The following is a 19,096-nucleotide window of genomic DNA, read 5'->3' on the forward strand; positions in this document are numbered from 1 at the left end:
TATGAATTCACTGATTAATTGGTTTTTAGAGTACACTTAAAAATACCTAAAGGCTCAAATTACTACTCCCGTGCCCTGTCCGGAATCTACTTTTGAGCATAATGAAAAATCCTACGAAAAATTCTACATTAGTATCACTAATTTAGTGTCAAATACTTAAACTTGATGATATTTACTATCACTGAGCACATACACTATTAACTTCATTGTGGTAAATAACTCGTGATCGAAGTTTAAATTTTGTCCGAGCGCGCGAGTAAAATTTCGTCGGCAAAACTCAAAGGGCTCTCACAGCCGACGTCTGTATCTGAACCGCCTCGTGTCCCGCCTCACCTGTACTGGCAATATTCGGCTGATTCTCAAAGCAAGCGGATGTACGTCAAACCGCGGCGTGTTCGAGCAAATCGCATAAGTATTTCGGAATCCGGGTGGGCGACAATTTTTTTCTAATTTCGATGCCCCTTATAAATTTTATTTCCCACATAGCTTTTCAAAAACAATTATCATATTTAGGAGCCCTTTATGTATCTTTATGTAAGCGATAACATAACAGTTTGGTTAAACACGATTTAAATTTTTGGCGAATTTTTTTATTACGAATTCTAATTTCCGTGCCCTAATTCCCATAGAATATTTACCTAAAACAGCTGATTAAGTGGCACGGGAATTAGAAAGTATTACATTTATTGTCAATAAATTTTTAATTGGGGGCACTGTAAGTTAATTGGCAATGTTTACGTCATATTATTATTACATATATATATATATATATATTGGCATTGAATATATATTATATGTAATAATAATATGACGTATATCTTTCTATTTTACACGTGAACGAGTATTTAAACTCCAAAAAAAAGCAGTGCGCATCATCGCTGGTGTAAGTTGGGACCATCCTGCAAAGCAGTTGTTCAAAGAACACAATATATTAACTGCACCCAGTCTTTACATATTGGAACTGGCTAAGTATGTTAGGTGTCACATTAACCACTTCCATACCAACGCTGATGCGCACGGCTCCATCACGCGACGGCGGCATGACCTGAGCTTGCCACACACACGATTGGCTAAAACTAAAAAATGTCTTACCTCCATTGGTCCGAAGGTTTATAATAAGATCCCTCCGGCAATTAAGCAGGCTCCAAGTTACGCCTCATTTGTTCGACAAATGAAAACAAAACTAATTAAAGACGCTTTGTACTCCATTGACGAATTTTTTTGTAGTAATTAATAAGTATTTAAAATGTTAGATTTAATGTTATGTGGTAAATACAACAAAAAAATTGTAAATGTATAAATATATACTGTCAATAATAATTAAAAATGATACGTACAATTTATAAATGTAAATAAGCCCATGTGCAGGGCCGGATTTGAACGCCCCAGTTTCGGCAAAATTATTAAATTATACCTATTAAGTATATATGTTAACTATCTGTAATTATTTAATGACGTATAAAATGTAAATTTTATGAATAAATAATTGAAATTGAAATTGAAATACATTTAAGGAAATCTCAGAGAATGCACAAAAATCTATGAACGGTTTTTTAGTATAAGTACTATAGTACATACTTACAGGGTGGACCCGAATAACCCGGGCAATTTTAATACGTAAGGTAAGGTGGGGTAAGACGACACTGGGGTAAGACTATCACTTGTATGGAATCCTCGTACTGTTAGTCTTGCGCCACCTTACCTTATAGTCCGGGAGCCGGCTGCATGAAACAAACCTCATCAAAAAATAGAATATACCTACCCTGTAGAGGTACCTGACATTTAGTAGATTCCAACGCACTTGGTCGGCCTAGGCTTAACCTGGCAGATTTTGTACAAATGGCAAAAACGTTGGACAAAAATTCATCAAAAAAAACCTCATCGAAAAATAGAATGAAACTTGTATGGTAGGATACCTGACCTTGAGGACAGTAAAAAAAAAGTGGTCGGCCTCACCTTAGCCTGGCAGTTTTTGCAGTCCGACCAGATTTATTGGGTCACGTGAGAGCTACAATTTACCTCATCGAAAAATAGAATGAAACAAACGGATTATAATAGCTAAAATAAGCCTGTCGACGTATGTCTTGGTCGGCCTCACCTTAACCTGGCAGTTTTTGCAGTCCGACCAGATTTATAAAAATATCATCAAAAATTTTTTATCGAAAAATCGTATGAAACTTGTATGCTACGATAGCTGCCTTTGAGAACAGTAAAAAAAAAGTGGTCGGCCAAATCCTGTGTTGGCAGGTTCCTGTGTCCGACCAATTTTGTGGTACCACGTAAGAGCTACAATTTACCTCATCGAAAAATAGAATGAAACAAACGGATTATAATAGCTGAAATAAGCCTGTTGACGTATGTCTTGGTCGGCCTCACCTTAACCTGGCAGTTTTTGCAGTCCGACCAAATTTATAAAAAAAACATCAAAAAATTTTTATCGAAAAATCGTATGAAACTTGTATGGTAAGATAGCTGCCTTTGAGGACAGTAAAAAAAAGTGGTCGGCCAAATCCTTTGTTGGCAGGTTCCTGTGTCCGACCAATTTTGTGGTACCACGTGAGAGCTACAATTTACCTCAACGAAAAATAGAATGAAACAAACGGATAATAATAGCTAAAATAAGCCTGTTGACGTAGGTCTTGGTCGGCCTCACCTTAACCTGGCAGTTTTTGCAGTCCGACCAAATTTATAAAAAAATAATCAAAATTTTTTTATCGAAAAATCGTATGAAACTTGTATGGTACGATAGCTGCCTTTGAGGACAGTAAAAAAAAAGTGGTCGGCCAAATCCTGTGTTGGCAGGTTCCTCTGTCCGACCAATTTTGTGGTACCACGTGAGAGCTACAATTTACCTCATCGAAAAATAGAATGAAACAAACGGATTATAATAGCTAAAATAAGCCTGTTGACGTATATCTTGGTCGGCCTCACCTTAACCTGGCAGTTTTTGCAGTCCGACCAAATTTATGAAAAAATCATCAAAATTTTTTTATCGAAAAATCGTATGAAACTTGTATAGTATGATAGCTGCCTTTGAGGACAGTAAAAAAAAAAATGGTTGGCCAAATCCTGTGTTTGCAGGTTCCTGTGTCCGACCAATTTTGTGGTACCACGTGAGAGCTACAATTTACCTCATCGAAAAATAGAATGAAACAAACGGATTATAATAGCTAAAATAAGCCTGTTGACGTATGTCTTGGTCGGCCTCACCTTAACCTGGCAGTTTTTGCAGTCCGGCCAAATTTATAAAAAAATCATCAAAAAAATTTTATCGAAAAATCGTGTGAAACTTGTATGGTACGATAGCTGCCTTTGAGGACAGTAATAAAAAAGTGGTTGGCCAAATCCTGTGTTGGCAGGTTCCTGTGTCCGACCAATTTTGTGGTACCACGTGAGAGCTACAATTTACCTCATCGAAAAATAGAATGAAACAAACGGATTATAATACCTAAAATAAACCTGTTGACGTATGGCTTGGTCGGCCTCACCGTAGCCTGGCAGTTTTTGCAGTCCGACCAAATTTGTGATACCACGTGACAGCTAGAATAGGACCACACATGCTGTATTCCATACGCATCATGACTTTGTGTACCTATCTGATGGGCGGGCGTATATGAAACGCCTTCTTGTACTAGGTGATCCAGGTATACACCAAAGCTTAGTTTTCAATCGAACACTTGTAATATAAGAGGAAAAACTGCACGTGATCCTTCCAAAATTTAAATAAATGGTATAATGTTCCTCCACGATGTTCTCAACGGGCATCTAGACTGCGTTGGATTGCTGTCACAGTTAGGGCTCCGCGCTCCCACGCGCCGAACTCGTCACACCACACTATTCCATATTCCCTGTCATCGTACCAATTATGGCCAAAATTCTATTCTATTAAATTCTGAGTAGAATCGCACGTACCTATAATAAATCGTTCCAAAACATTGACCCTTTCTTCTCCTCCAGACGTGTTTTCAAATCACAAATTGCAAAGCAACTTTCCTGGTAGTCACGCACTATCACACCCACTTACACACATACACCCACCCACCCACACACACACACACACACACACACACACACACGAACACATAAATTCCAATAAATGCATACAAACTAATAGATTCGCTCGTTTATGTAGGTACTGTATGTATTTTTATTTTACTATTTTTTATTTATTGTTTACGCAAAATTAGAGCTATACCTACTATTTTAGGATTTTTTTTCCAGTTAACAGTTATTATTATTTTTTTCTCTTTTTCCTTGTACCTTAAAGACTTATAAATTAAGTTATATTTACGATTCTTGTACAGCACAAGTTACAAGTCTACCCACAGATGATTTTTTATTATGTATAAATTACAGGAAGTTCTGTTATTGGCTATGCTATAAGTTCTCATGTTTTTTGTATATTATTTAATGTAAACGCTGTTGAACTTCTCAATAAATATAAATAAATAAAAATACACAAGATAACCTCACATATATTAAGTGATTATCTTATTGTTATTTCTTCGACTCGCAAAGGCGTTATGTGTCCTTCAAACCATTTGATCTTATACATTTCATCTCTTAATGTCCAGCCACAATGTGTTGCATCAAATTTGATGCAAGTGGATTCTGCCGCACACTGCCACATTGAATTTATGAAAGCCGCCCGTAACAAGCCATACGTCAACAGGGTTATTTTAGCTATTATAATCCGTTTGTTTCATTCTATTTTTCGATGTGGTAAATTGTAACTCTCACATGGTACCACAAAATTGGTCGGACACAGGAACCTGCAAACACAGGATTTGGCCGACCATTTTTTTATTACTGTCCTCAAAGGCAGCTATCGTACCATACAAGTTTCATACGATTTTTCGATATAAATTTTTTGATGATTTTTTCATAAATTTGGTCGGACTGCAAAAACTGCCAGGTTAAGATAAGGCCGACCAAGACATACGTCAACAGGCTTATTTTAGCTATTATAATCCGTTTGTTTCATTCTATTTTTCGATGAGGTAAATTGTAGCTCTCACGTGGTACCACAAAATTGGTCGGACAGAGGAACCTGCCAACACAGGATTTGGCCGACCACTTTTTTTTTACTGTCCTCAAAGGCAGCTATCGTACAGTCAGCAGCAGAAGTCGCTATACTCTCCAGGTGCTCAAAGAGAGGTAAACGTTTAAACTGTCAAAAAGTTGTTGACTGTCATGGTGACATTTACTTGTGAGCGCTCAACATGTCACAAATATCTAAACAGTCGCTATTCATTAATTTCTACACTTACAACAAATCATTGATACCTTAGCTGTCAAAAAACCACTGGTATCTAAGCGGTCAACGTGTCAAATATATCTGAACAATATGGAAAAATAGACGTTTAAAGCATACATGTATGGTCGTATATTGAATGAATAATAGCTATGCTAATTTCAGGTAAAGCGTTTTGACAATCATCGAAAGCAGTACAGTCTTGTCATCACATACATCTATCTCACGTTTTGCCCTTCAACCATTGACAGGGGCCTGTCAGTCAACTTACTGCAAACTATTTCTTTTATTGAATAGAATCATCAAAACGAATGAGTGACACATAGCGAAAGCTAACTGAAGCCGAATTTAGAGCCAATTGTCAAGGCACGTTGTGGTCTTGTTACTAAGGCGTTTGCTTTTCAAAGCAGAGACCGCGGGTTCAAATCTCAGTCGGACGCACCTAGAGATTACAGCTTTTTTTTTTGGGTTTCATTTCTATTATTACTTTGTAGTTTTATTTTATATTAATTTCGCATACGTTTATATGTTTTTAGGGTTCCGTACCCAAAGGGTAAAACGGGACCCTATTACTAAGACTGCTATCCGTCAGTCCGTCCGTCCGTCTGTCACCAGGCTGTATCTCACGAACCATGATAGCTAGACAGTTGAAATTTTCACAGGTGATGTATTTCTGTTGCCGCTATAACAACAAATACTAAACTAAATACTAAAAACAGAATAAAATAAAGATTTAAATGGGGCTCCCATACAACAAACGTGATTTTTGACCAAAGTTAAGCAACGTCGGGCGTGGTCAGTACTTGGATGGGTGACCGTTATTTTTTTGCATTTTTTCCCGTTTTTTTTTGCATTATGGTACGGAACCCTTCGTGCGCGAGTCCGACTCGCACTTGCCCGGTTTTTTGAAGATATGTCACATTAGCGTATGTACGGCTTTCTAACAGGACGTTGTAGAGGTTTGAAACCGCAGTGGGCGTTCCTTAGATTACTCCTGTGCGGAATGCCATTTGATGTTTACTGCTAGGTTATACTAACAATAAGTTCAAAGATATACAGTATATATCAGAACGAAAGGCCAAAAAAGAGACCCATTAATGTTTAGGTCATAACTGAACACTGAACCACTTTTACTATGGGACCAACCCCGAAAACGCGGAAAAATAATTGGAAGTTTCATACCTTTTGCTGGTCTGATATTGAAATTTTCTATGGGAGAGTAAATCTTTTTCCGGGGTTTCGGGGTTGGTCCCATAGTAAAAGTTGTTCAGTATGACCTAAACATTAATGGGTCTCTTTCTTGACCTTTCGTTCTGATTCTGATACATACTGTATACATATACCTCCGTATACTCTATCCTCTCTGCTAAGTTGTAAAAACAAAATTCGTCATTCCTATGGTCAACAGTTAGCATATTACGTAGGTATTGCATGGCAGTGATGGTTTTATCGCATAGGTACATCTATAGAAGAGGAGGCACCGTTCTTCCGGATCATGAGTCCAACCAACAAAATAAAGAGAGGAGTCATAGTTGGATATGCTTAACACCTTTACTGCCCGTGCTCCTCACGTGGGGCCACGGCTAGCCTCTGTTACAAAGCCATAAGGTTTACATGTCAGATTGGGACAGTGAACGTGTTAAGTTTCAATTCTATTATTTTCTCCTTCGTTCTTTGATCGATTCGGAGCATCGTATTTTAGTACTATATAGTATATTTTAGTACAATAAGCGGGCTAAATAAATATATTAACATATAATATGCTCTACGGTTTGGAAGAACGGCCGCCTATGATAGTTACAATAAAAAACCGATCATTCTCGTAGAATCTAAGTACTTACTATAATACTTATTTATTGTCTAAGTTTGACACTTGACGATAAAATACTTCTTTAAGAATGGAGGTGTCAATTCGTAGTTGCTACAGTATTTTTTAAAAAGTTAAACAGATAAAATGTTGATGCTTAGTTACCATTGAAATAACAACTGCTTAGCAACTGGTGGCACCCTGGCTGCTGACGTACGTGATTTGACGTACGTGCGTTTAGGTATTAATGACAGCAGCTTGAATTTGATTGCTTAGTTACCACTGGCTTTCTAACCGTTATTGTCATTGTGATTAAATAAGGGTGTATGTGTTAAAGAAAAACTCAGAAGTCAAGATATATGTGACGAACTGAAAGTCTACGCTAAAATGACAACTTAGATGTCCTTATTTTTGTGACGATTGAAGTGTATATGTTTTCTTGGACACCTTGCCCGCTCAGGTATATCTGCTGCTGACTGTACCATACAAGTTTCATACGATTTTTCGATAAAAAAAAATTGATGATTTTTTTATAAATTTGGTCGGACTGCAAAAACTGCCAGGTTAAGGTGAGGCCGACCAAGACATACGTCAACAGGCTTATTTTAGCTATTATAATCCGTTTATTTCATTCTATTTTTCGATGAGGTAAATTGTAGCTCTTACGTGGTACCACAAAATTGGTCGGACACAGGAACCTGCCAACACAGGATTTGGCCGACCACTTTTTTTTTACTGTCCTCAAAGGCAGCTATCGTACCATACAAGTTTCATACGATTTTTCGATAAAAAAATTTTGATGCTTTTTTCATAAATTTGGTCGGACTGCAAAAACTGCCAGGTTAAGGTGAGGCCGACCAAGACATACGTCAACAGGCTTATTTAAGCTATTATAATCCGTTTGTTTCATTCTATTTTTCGATGAGGTAAATTGTAGCTCTCACGTGGTACCACAAAATTGGTCGGACACAGGAACCTGCCAACACAGGATTTGGCCGACCATTTTTTTTTTACTGTCCTCAAAGGCAGCTATCGTACCATACAAGTTTCATACGATTTTTCGATAAAAAAATTTTGAATTTTTTTTTATAGATTTGGTCGGACCGCAAAAACTGCCAGGTAAAGGTGAGGCCGACCAAGACATACGTCAACAGGCTTATTTTAGCTATTATAATCCGTTTGTTTCATTCTATTTTTCGATGAGGTAAATTGTAGCTCTCACGTGGTACCACAAAATTGGTCGGACACAGGAACCTGCAAACACAGGATTTGGCCGACCATTTTTTTATTACTGTCCTCAAAGGCAGCTATCGTACCATACAAGTTTCATACGATTTTTCGATAAAAAAATTTTGATGATTTTTTCATAAATTTGGTCGGACTGCAAAAACTGCCAGGTTAAGGTGAGGCGACCAAGACATACGTCAACAGGCTTATTTTAGCTATTATAATTCGTTTGTTTCATTCTATTTTTCGATGAGGTAAATTGTAGCTCTCACGTGGTACCACAAAATTGGTCGGACACAGGAACCTGCAAACACAGGCTTTGGCCGACCATTTTTTTTTTACTGTCCTCAAAGGCAGCTATCGTACCATACAAGTTTCATACGATTTATCGATAAAAAATTTTTGATGATTTTTTTATACATCTGGTCGGACTGCAAAAACTGCCAGGTTAAGGTGAGGCCGACCAAGACATACGTCAACAGGCTTATTTTAGCTATTATAATCCGTTTGTTTCATTCTATTTTTCGATGAGGTAAATTGTAGCTCTCACGTTGTACCACAAAATTGGTCGGACACAGGAACCTGCAAACACAGGATTTGGCCGACCATTTTTTTATTACTGTCCTCAAAGGCAGCTATCGTACCATACAAGTTTCACACGATTTTTCGATAAAATTTTTTTGATGATTTTTTTATAAATTTGGCCGGACTGCAAAATCTGCCAGGTTAAGGTGAGGCCGACCAAGACATACGTCAACAGGCTTATTTAAGCTATTATAATCCGTTTGTTTCATTCTATTTTTCGATGAGGTAAATTGTAGCTCTCACGTGGTACCACAAAATTGGTCGGACACAGGAACCTGCAAACACAGGATTTGGCCGACCATTTTTTTTTTACTGTCCTCAAAGGCAGCTATCGTACCATACAAGTTTCATACGATTTATCGATAAAAATTTTTTGATGATTTTTTTATAAATCTGGTCGGACTGCAAAAACTGCCAGGTTAAGGTGAGGCCGACCAAGACATACGTCAACAGGCTTATTTTAGCTATTATAATCCGTTTGTTTCATTCTATTTTTCGATGAGGTAAATTGTAGCTCTCACGTGACCCAATAAATCTGGTCGGACTGCAAAAACTGCCAGGCTAAGGTGAGGCCGACCACTTTTTTTTTACTGTCCTCAAGGTCAGGTATCCTACCATACAAGTTTCATTCTATTTTTCGATGAGGTTTTTTTTGATGTATTTTTGTCCAACGTTTTTGCCATTTGTACAAAATCTGCCAGGTTAAGCCTAGGCCGACCAAGTGCGTTGGAATCTACTAAATGTCAGGTACCTCTACAGGGTAGGTATATTCTATTTTTTGATGAGGTTTGTTTCATGCAGCCGGCTCCCGGACTATTATTCATTTATCATATTATAATATTAAAATATTATATAAACATAAAACTATTTTTGGAATTATTACATATTATAATACCCGTACCTAAGGTTACATGAAACAAAATGAATCAAATTTACAATGGTTTTATTTTGTAAATTTGACAGCTGACAGCGTAAGCCGTATAAAGTTTAAATATCTGGGAGACCGAGCTTTGCTCGGAAAACATATACCTACCTAAAAACTCAAAAATGCGCGTTTTCCCAGAGACACCTAGCTAGATCGATTTTTCATCCCAGAAAACGCCCATATATGATCCAATTTCATCGAAATCGTTAGAGCTGTTTCCGAGATCCCCGAAATATATACAAGAATTGCTCGTTTAATAGATTAGTTGTTATAAATTAGCTTTTCTAATAGGTACAAGAAAAATGAAATACATCCTATTCTTACTATATTATAAATGCGAAAGTATCTCTGTCTGTCTGTCTGTTATCTCGTCACGCTTAAGCCGCTGAAACAATATCATCTTGATAATACATATTTGGCATGGAGATAGTTTGAGGCCTGAGGAAGGACAAAGGATCTGGGGGCACGGCAGTGCCGCCGCCAAGTCGAGCAAAACAAAGTGGCACGGCCGTACCATCAAATCTCAATAACATTCTATCTAAATAACATTTAATTTGAGCATGTAGTCTAAGAATTAATACACTTTAAAATCCCTTAGTTTTGTCACTGGCACAATCACTCTCAATCAATATTATTTTAAGGTACATCTAGCATACCCACAAGTTCCAAATTTGAAACGTAATTAGGTTTTAGCTTTTTAAGCCAATAAAAATCTAATAATACTGCAATATTAGTCACGTTCGAAAGATAACTGCATAATTAAGTTTGTAATCCTATAGAAATATATGCGATAACAACGATACCTTTTAGTTCTTACAATTAGTAGGGAAAATAAAGGTACACTACGATGGACGATGTGAGTATGAATAAAGATGTATTATGATATGTATATACATAGTATCAGTATGGTATGGGTATGTTTACCCGAAAAGAAGGACAGCCTACAAAAAGAGATGGGATCATTTCAATTCATGTAAAAAGATGCAAATCTCGCAACGCAGTTCTTCTACTCTACTACAAAAAAGTTTTGGGATGTAATGTGAAACCAAGTCGGTTATTTTAGTCAGTGCCAGGGGGTATTTTGTAAGCAAGTTATTTTTAGGAAGATTATGATATTTTTGAGAAATTACTTAACCAACCTACACTTTGAAGATTTTCCCGCAGGGCAGGGACACCCCGTATACCTATGTGTAAAGTAAGGCGGGGTAAGACTAACTTAGTTTATTTTGATCGGGGCAAGACTAACAGTATGAGGATTCCATACAAGTGATAGTCTTACCCCGGTGATAGTCTTACCCCACCTTACCTCATGTGTTCAAACAATTTTTTGGGTTATTAATTTATGAAGGCAGCATATTCGATTTCTTCAGATTAACTTACACAATAACTTCTTCTCACTGTGCCCCTATTTATTTCTTAGTATCATTTCCTATAAGACCGTATACCAGATCATACACCTTGTACCTATCTACATGCAGATACATAATGACACTTTTTAATGAATAGTTTTGTATGTAAAGGCGGACAAGTTTACGAAACTACTCAAAGTATTGTTTTGAAATATGTACATTTTACTAAGAAAGAGAGATTAGTTGCCATTAAAATAAAGGAAAGGATTAGTCAAATACGTAGTTTTTAATGTAACATACTTTCGTAGATTTGTCGTTCAAAAATAAAATTAATGAAGGTAAATATGTCCGATGCCACTTCAGTATGGTTGCAGTATATTATTGTCGATTAAAATATACATAAATAATAGTTATAAGTACCAAAATAAGTTAAGAAAACAATTCCCGTGCCGTGTTTTAATTTCCGTCCTAGTAAAATCTAATTTCCATGGACACACTAATTCCCGTGCCCTGACCAAAATTTTAAATTTAAATAACTTTTATAGTTTTATGAATATTTTTATCCCATAAGAAAATTAATATTTATTATATTTTTTATCAAATTCTCAGCATATTTTTTTTTTGTGTAATGTTGGTATTTCAAAATTCCATAGAAATTAGACAAAAATGCTCGTTTGGTGAAATTGACCCACAAGAGAAATACATCTGTGAAAATTTCAACTGCCTAGCTAGTTATCACGGTTCATGAGATACAGCCTGGTGACTAGGGTTGCCAACCGTACTATATTATATAGTATTGTACTATATTTTGGCTCTCTGTACTATATAATTTTGGAAAAATATATATTTACGCTAAAATACTATATTTCCGATTAAACGTATATTACACTCATGTTTAGTATTTTATCTAAAAGTACTATATTTTTTTGAAATGTACTATATTTTTGATCCCTTATTCTGGAAAATACTATAGTCCACCAAAAAAAAGTTGGCAACCCTACTGGTGACAGACAGACGGACAGCGGAGTCTTAGTAACAGGGTCCCGTTTTTACCCTTTGGGTACGGAACCCTAAAAACTACTCAAGTTACACTTAAACTATTTGCAACTTGTGCCCTCATTACTCTCTTTGAAGACGTAAAGCGAAAACCACAGGATCCTAATTAATATAATATTCAAAAGTTCGTAAGTAATTTTGAACTTGCTCAGTGACCGAGGGAAAAAGCCTCAAGAAGTTAGGGCCTTTGTTTACTTCGTATAGTCAGAGACAAATAAACAAAGAAGACTGCCAATCTCAATAAAGACCCGTTATTTTTATTGTTAAACTAAATCTCAGAGATTTCAATGTTTAGGTGCTTAAGGTTATACGTACCTTCTCCTGGATGAAAAAGTGCCTTGAGATAACTGAATTTGTTCGACTCGAGCGACGCTGAAGCTGGTAGCGTCAGATGGATTAGTTGACAAATGTATTATGAATATGGAGCTGGAAACTTTTTTGAGCCTTTTTAGTGCAGTGTCGAGCGAATTGTGTTTTTCAGAGTCAAGGCTTCGATAGTTAGTGTTGGATAGTATATGTGGTGATGTAATATAAAAAATCGGCATTGAGATTTAAAAAAATATGATATTGTTTTGGATGTTTCCTCTCGCTCCTTCATATGTGGGTTCCATGATTCTTGATTATGATACATATTGCGTATAATGTAAATAGTATGAAATACAAGTTGAACATCTTAAAAACCTTCTTACCCTAAAAACTAACAAATACAAAAAATATTCCCAAGTTTCGCCCCGCGCCCCTCGATGGACAACTTTTGCATAAGGAAACACCCGGAGCGAGGGTCATGACCACTCTCTCTCAATCGTCTGCCCACTTCACCAATTAGTCTTGGCCTCAGCTACTATGAAATAGGTAATGAAACTCAATTTTCACCCCCTCCCCTGACTATAAAGCTGAAGCTGCTAAATCCGCCCTCCTTGTTGGTCTTACAGTGGGACTACGCCGATTTGTATAAGATTGTCCCATAACATTTTTTTTTTCTGACAAAATCAACACCATTGAACGCGACTTTGTAAGGAGGAGTCTTAATTAATCACTTGTCTCCGATTTCAGTATAATTTTAATGTAGGGTGTTGAATGTGGAGCATAACAAGTCATTAATTAACGTTTTATCCCAATTTTATGTCATAATTATGAAGGTTCTTGTTATGAGTAATTAATTTTTATACAATGTTAAATAATTATCATTTTCAGCCTCGACTGGTCCCCTTGCTTAGGCCTGATATACGAGTGAGATGTTTTTTACAAAAGCATCATTATTTTGTTATATAGATTAAAGGATCGGCCATTGCTGCTCATAAAAGTTGACGCACCGATTATGCAGAAAACTGTATTAAAGTACACATGAAGTAAACCCACACATACGACTCAGCTATACTTATACGTCGTGACAAGTTCCGGCGTGGCCAAACCTTTAGTTTTAGACCTTCAGTTATACAATATAGAAAGACGGCTTGTGGTGTTAGAGGCTGGTAGAGTGGAGACCTTGGGGAGAGTCTCGCCCAGTAGGAAAACCAAAAATGCGTTGGTATGAAGACATCAAAAGAACAGCTGGATCAAAATAGGTACAAAGGGCACAAAATAGGACAGAATGGCAAAAAAATTAAGGAGCTAGGTCTACATCTCAAAGATTGAAAAGGGCTAAAAAGAAAGAAATAGGATTATATAATAGGTAATGCTTATTTATGTGTTGTTTCATAGCGACGAGTAATCATGAAAGCGCATTCCAACTTAATATTTTATGGCCAAATTGGCTTTGACTATTTGATATTGATTTAATTAGTCGCTTACATTATCTATCTATCTATCGAATACCTTTAAACAAGAAATTCTTGTTTATATATATATTATTATCGAGGCCTTCCCATGAGCCCTAGGAGGGAGTGAAAAGGCACTATCGTCTGTCCTGCTCGCCAAGCTGACGTCACATCGCGCCACCACGCGCCGGCATGACGAGGGGAGGTGGAAGTCACTCCGGAGCAACGGACACTCACTCACTTCGGCATCGCGCTTGATAGGGATCGGTCGATACACCAACATTCGTAGCTTAGTGTTAGATCTAGGACACCTAATTAAGACCTATCTTGTAATCTTATTCGTAAAAATAAATTTGTTGATTGTTTCGTACGTTTTTTTCATCTGATTCCTAATATCAGATAGTGGGATAGGAAATTTACGCGAGTGGCATCCGACTAGTTCCTTTTTCGTTTAAAATTGATTTCCGTTAACTTGTTGTGCGTTTGCTGTGCGCTTATTACTTTTCATTTGGTGCATATGAATTTTAACTCGCTTCTTTGGTTTTGCTAAGCGTACAATGGTGTTTTAAGTAATTTTTGTACTTTCGTGAATCGTAATAGTTTTTAAATTACCCACTTTGTATAAAGGCGAGATATGTTTAAAAAAAATTTCGATTGCTGCTTTTGCTTATCGTTGCTTGCCTAGGAGATTGCGTATCGACATATTCTTGTGCATATCGAATTAGAACTTAGTGCTCGTTTACTATCGCGTCGATTATTGCGTTGGTAAATTTAAATCTTTTCAACCGTTTTTACCGTGAACGTACCCGCGTTATATTTGATTTTTATTACTGTTGCTTTTTCGTTTGCTTAATAATGTCTGAAAAATCATCCAGTCGTAAACGCAAACGTAGTAAGAGTAGAGAGGATAAGAGATGATTTGCTACTAGATACGATTTAAGAAAAAATAAGAAAAATCGAGGATAAATTAGGGTCCACGTCTTCAACGTCGCGCCCGCCGTCGTCGATTCCAACCGGTTGTTTTGTTTCTGGTTCTGATTCACAGCGGGCAATAACGCCACCACTGCCGCTCCCAGCTGCCGCTGCGCCGCCGTTGGTAGGCGTGACTTTACCCGCAAGCGTGGTGGGTCCGGCGGTCGATGGTAGCATTGGTAGCCCGGCAGCGACAGAAAAGACCCCGATGTCTGCTGCAACCCCACGCGGTGATACACCCTTCGACGAGGTAACGGAGAGGATCGTGGGAACGCTTTCGTCGTTATTACAAGTAAGGCCGAACCATTATTATGTTTCAAATTTCGATCCACAAATTCATGACTTTGATGTTTGCTGTGCTGAGGTAGACCGCGCTCGAGAACGAAATCGTTGGGCTGATAATGAGTGTTTGTCGCGTATTGCTAATTGTTTAAAGGGAGACGCGCGTTCATGGCTCAATGATTGGGTAACTAACGATCGCACCTGGAGTAATTTTAAAGTTGAATTTCGTTCACTCTGCCCACAAAACATCGATGTGGCAACCGTTCTATATAACGTTATGCGCACGGATTCGAAGGATTTTCCAACATACGCGGAATATGCGCGCCGTTCACTGTTGCGTTTAAATATTGTTACCGGTTTGTCGGACGATCTTAAAACGGCTATAGTAATCAGAGGCATTTCAGATTCGCAGATCAAAGCGGCTGCCACAAACGCAAAGCTTAATCCTAAACAAATTGTTGATTTTTTGTCAGTGTTTGCAAAGCCTAGAAACGAGTCTCATGTTTCATCCCACGATCCTGCCCGCAAACCTATGAACTCAAACTGAAGTAAACGCGAGTATAGTAGGCCGGACAATAGACCGAAATGTTTTAGTTGTGGCGGTGTAGGTCACAAGCGTAATAACTGCAATTTTGAAAGTCCGAAAGTAGAAAATGCTTCGACTAATAGTACCAATCGTAGCGTACCTACGGCCGGAACTAGTACAGATTCGAATCATACGAATGCGGCAGCACCACAGACACAGACATCAAATAATAGGTCTCCCATTACCTGTTCTTATTGTCATAAGAGGTCATAGTGCTGAACGCTGTTTTGCGAAGCAGCGTGTTGAGACCAAATAGGTAAATTCAAGTATTTTATTTATTAGTGTCGATATGGCTACCAGGGTTCCACAAATATAGATCCTGAATCATCAGGCATTTCGAGTACTTCAAGGTGCCTTATGAACTGACAAATGCACCTGATTGTTTAACAATAAAAGATCATTTCGGAAACACTGAAGCCATATATCGAGAGTGGAAAGGTCCTTGTTCACATCGACGTGTTGATTTTGTCCGAAACTGTAGATGAAGGTTTATCCCTGTTGTGTCAGGTGTTAGAGACGTTACCTAAAATAAAAGTTTGTGACTTTCTTGTTACAGAGATTGAATATTTAGGACAAATTATTAGTAGGTCAGGTACGGCCGAGTCCTAGAAAGATCCATCAAATGTTTAACAAGTTGGTCGGTTTTTAGGCCTAGCTGATTATATTGCGGGCTATTCACAAAATCTTTCAATTGGATACAAGAATATGTCCTTGTAGTCGTGGATGCATTCTCCAAATATATTATGACTTTTAGATTCATTGTATCGACAACATGCCGATCAGTTGAAACATGCATTTTCAAATGCAATGTCGTTGTTTAGCACACCTTTTCTTATAGTTATCTAATGATCGAACACGAATGTTTGAAAGTATGTAATAGTTTGTTTGATAGCTTCCATTAGGTTGTAAAACGCATTTCATTACGCCTGAAATGCACCACAAAATGGTCAGGTGGAGCATTATTGACGTACGGTACGGTTCAGAACTTGATTACTGTAGAAACAAATAACAAAGGCGCCAAGTGGTCCGATGCTCTATGGAGAGTCCAACTTATTCTCAATGTGATTAAAAATGTTACCACAAATCTATCACCTCTCAAATGGCTCGTGGGAATAGATGCTAATACTTACCTCTGTAGGTACTGCGCTCTTTAATCTGTAGCACGAAGAGTGGACTCCCAGGACGCGCGCAACGCATTGTGAAAGTGAGTTAACTATTGTTCGCCTAATTTATTTTTGCCTCTTTATTATTGCAGAAGGTCACGGCGGACTACGTAAAACGGTTTTCTGGCCGGGACACTGCATTCGTGAGACGCGTTGCAGTGAATTTGTTCAAGACAGATTACGGTACCTGGTGCTACCTACGGCTTGTTGGCCGGCAGACTGCACCTATTGGGTTGCAGTGTGGGCTCAGGCCCGGCAGACTGCACCTATTGGGTTGCAGTGTGGGCTCAGGCCCGGCAGACTGCACCTATTGAGGGGCAGTGTGGGCTCAGGCCTGGCAGACTGCATCAATCAGTTGTATGGCAGTGTGATCACATTTCATCGTATGTATTTACGTGTAATTTGGCCGGCAGACTGCACTCTGGTCAGTGGCAGTGCGACCTTAGGGTCGCGGCAGATAGCAATTAGGCATTTGTAATGCTATGAACGGCTCGGCTGGCAGAGTCTCGCAGGTAGACTATGCGACGTATGGTCGCGGCAGACCATGGTATAGATTTGTTTTGAGGCCTGTAGGTATTTGTTAATGAACGTACGTAGATCTGTGACAGCGGACGTATGAATTGAAGTATGATTGAATTAATGTCATGTATTACATTTGACGAAGAAAGAGTGAGTGCACATGTGAAAGGTTATCTTGCATCATGGTGTTTTAGTGCGCACGAACATTATCATGCAAGATTTTGAAAGAACTAAGTGAACTTGTACTCTACTTATGCTCAATGGCTGATATTTTTGTTTTTATCCTTTTCAGCCAAGAAGTAATGATGACAACAGTCCTCTAGAAGATGGAGCGGCCGAGGTCGTCTCGCAGTCAGGAACGGCCGTATTATCGAGGCCTTCCCATGAGCCCTAGGAGGGAGTGAAAAGGCACTATCGTCTGTCCTGCTCGCCAAGCTGACGTCACATCGCGCCACCACGCGCCGGCATGACGAGGGGAGGTGGAAGTCACTCCGGAGCAACGGACACTCACTCACTTCGGCATCGCGCTTGATAGGGATCGGTCGATACACCAACATTCGTAGCTTAGTGTTAGATCTAGGACACCTAATTAAGACCTATCTTGTAATCTTATTCGTAAAAATAAATTTGTTGATTGTTTCGTACGTTTTTTTCATCTGATTCCTAATAATATATATTGGGGATCTCGGAAACGGCTCTAACGGCTTCAATAAAATTTGCTATATGGGGTTTTTCGGGGGCGATAAATCAATCTAGCTAGGTCTTATATCTGGGAGGTGAGGGGTTTTTGAGGATTTTATGACAAACTTTAAACGACAAACGGAAAGCTAAATTATTATTTCTTAATATGTTAAAGGAAACGCACGTATGGATCGGATCAAGGGCCACGACTGATGTATATTTGAATTCATAAAACGAACTACAGAACCATAGACTAGTATAAAATACATAGAACCTATTTGGTATTTAAGCACAATATTTCTTGTAACTTGTAAAATGTTAAGCACTCGCACACGTAGGTACACTAGGTACGCTATTATATGATTAAGAGCGCGGCACAATGAGATTGAAATGAAAGAAGTATAACAATTTACATTTCTGAAGCCCCCCGGGGCCCTTAGTGGATTGGTATTGAATTTTCATTTCTCAGCAAGGTCCCAGGAGAGACTAGTCAGTCTCTTGCTTAGAGTAAAATTCGCAATAAAAGTGGAAGTCTTCATAGAATACTTCGTTCCACAAACGATAAAAAGAGAAAACCTGATAAATACGAATCATGACGTGAATGCGAGATCTATAAAGTGGATAGATTAATAATAAGGAGGAAAGTAGAGCTTTACGAAAAATCATTACTTATTTAAAATTTGAACACTATTGTAAGGTCTAAGAGCATTTTCACATTGTCCGATCCGATATCGGAAGCAGGATCAAATCAGTACGGATATGATGGTCGTTCTTGTCTACGTGACAGCGTGATAAATCGGTGTCCGTCACTTTCTATCCCACGGTGTTAAAAAGTGACAGTTATTTTATCACGTGGACAAAGATGGATAAAGCCATCCATAATACGCCGGCAGCATTCAATTTTTGTCCGTATTTGACCATAATAACTTTTGT

Source organism: Cydia fagiglandana, chromosome 17 (genome assembly GCF_963556715.1).
Source record: "Cydia fagiglandana chromosome 17, ilCydFagi1.1, whole genome shotgun sequence".
Taxonomy (NCBI): Eukaryota; Metazoa; Arthropoda; class Insecta; order Lepidoptera; family Tortricidae; genus Cydia; species Cydia fagiglandana.